Here is a 2396-nt window from a genome sequence, read left to right as displayed (position 1 = left end):
TTAAATGAGCCATCTCAGCATTTTCCTATGTCACACCAAACCCTCTGCATTCTTCACTACATTTATGAAGCTTCTCAGTGGTTTTCCTCTTCTTCATAACCTGACATTTCTGATGTTCATCCCTTTCTTTGTCCAATATCCCCTATTGGTCATGACTAATAGTTTTAAATAACTGACTCTAAATTAGGTGCCTGAACCTCTGTTGTCAACTTTAGTCAATACGAATTCTAATCCCAAGTATCAGATAAAACTGATATTATTCATATATTATTTAGCCTGTTTACAGTCATAGTCTTGAACATAAATCAAATACTGTCCATTTATTGGTTCCTACATGCAGTAATTAGATGCCACCCGGTTAGCGCTAACGATGCTATTTCTAACTTTAGATTACATCCGGTAAAAATGTTAAAAAGTAAAAAAAAAAATAAAATAAAAAAATGCATGTTGAGATGTTGAGCACCACTTTCCAAGGCAAATTAACTTCTCTAACTGAGTTTACATTGCATTATAAAGCTGTTGCTGTTTTTGAGCCTAAACTGGTCCCTTAAGTATGGCCATGTTTTTTTTCTAACTAGTTACTTTCCTGAAAAAGATCATCATTATAGCACATTTGTAAGAAATAGAGGAAAGCTTGCCAGCCTGCAACCATCTGAGAAGTAGGGGGGGGGTTGGCAGTGTCAGGTTGTGGGGGTGTTTTACTGCGCAAACAACCAAATTAGGTATAAAGTACAACAAAATCTATGTTTTAGAGTGGCCATTACAAAGCTGTGATCTCTATTGTGTTTAAGCAAGGCAGCCGTCCAGCCTGACTCCCTTATAGCAGTTTTTTTTCAGGAGGAGTGGGCATAAATTCAGGCAAACCATAGTTTGGTTTGACGACGCTTTTCTTGCCCCACATGCAGAGACGATTTAGAAAATAAACCGGCTACTCATTTAGGAATGTTAATTCAGGATGATACAAATAGTGAACGTACAGAGTCTTGATATTTGAATCTTCTTTCAGGGGACACACCTGGAAGAGGCAAGGTGAGTATTTCAGGTGAGCGAAGGAGGAAACTGCACTCTCTGAGTCATGGGAGGAGCTGTTTTGGGAGGAGCGCTGATGTTTCTGGAAGTGTTGCAAACCCATGCGGTACAAACAGTTACTCCAGATGTTGGAGATTTGATCTAATCCAGAGCTGAGTGTTTGACAGGGGCTGCCAGGTGATGGCCATGAGAACAGGTAGGTAATCCAGTTAAGTTATTTATGATGCATCCAGGAGCGACTCTTTTCCCAGCAGCGTCAGGACGAGCGCAAAGACAGCATGGGGCGAGCGCAACAGCGTCTCATGATCCAGGAAGCCTCAGGTAATTGGCTTGGTGGAACCAGATCGGTTCTTGCTCAGGTGAAGAACGGCCAGGCAGCTCCTCAGAGGCAGGCGGGCTAATGAGGAGATAGAGAACAGGTGCATCAGGAGGAGAGGATCCAGCCCCGCCTTCGTCATGGAAACAGCAGCTCATGGAAAAAAAGAAACCTCGGGCACTGCAGCAACAAAGCCCAATCATGACAGTTGTAGAGAAGCTTGTAAAGGTACACCCTAAACATCTGGGCCCGGTCCTGAGGTTCAGAAGGGAAAGCTACCGAACTTCAAGGAAATGTGTGCCCTCTTCGGAATTTAAAGAAAGTTCAAAGAAATTCGCCCTCTCATTATTCAGGCATTTAAGAAACAGAAGTAGTTTAGGTATGCCTTACTGATCTAAAGCAGGAACCCTTCAGGGTAATCTCATGTCAGACAGTGAGAAAGAAAACGGTATATGCACCTGATGTCTGGTTTCAGCTGTAGCTGTCCTGGATCCAGACACGCCGTCTGCTTTCACTGGTGATAAAGCTCATAGTTGGGGCTTGCTTACATTACCCTGGGCCTACTGCCAAGCAGCCAATCAAAAGAAAGTGGCAGCCCTTTCTGAGCCAATCAATGACTGGGGTGTAAACGAATAATTGCAACAAAAAAGGAGATTTCTGAAGGCTTATTTTGATACGCCGATATTAACAGGGTAGAAAACACAGAATCATCTTTGATCCTGTGTAATTTAAAGTAACAAAAAAAAGAAAAGTCTCACCTTACAACTCAGAGATGTTTCTGCAAAAATTTAGGGTTTGGCAACAATGGTGGAAGAACTCTTTAGGGGAACCGATCTGTCAAGTCTCATTTTTCATATGCCCACCTTTAAAGATCCATGAAACAACAAGGCAGGACTGCAAGGAGAAAAGTCCCCCTCCCTTTAAAGAATCAGAATCAGAATCAAGTTTAATTGCCAAGTTGGTTTGCACTTACAAGGAATTTGACTTGGTATTGATGGTGCAGACAAAAAATAAGAATACAGTAAAATAAGAAGCAAAGGATAAATAAGAA

Source organism: Fundulus heteroclitus, chromosome 16 (genome assembly GCF_011125445.2).
Source record: "Fundulus heteroclitus isolate FHET01 chromosome 16, MU-UCD_Fhet_4.1, whole genome shotgun sequence".
Classification (NCBI taxonomy): domain Eukaryota; kingdom Metazoa; phylum Chordata; class Actinopteri; order Cyprinodontiformes; family Fundulidae; genus Fundulus; species Fundulus heteroclitus.
The sequence above is the reverse complement of the archived record's forward strand: the minus strand, read 5'-3'. Positions refer to the sequence as shown.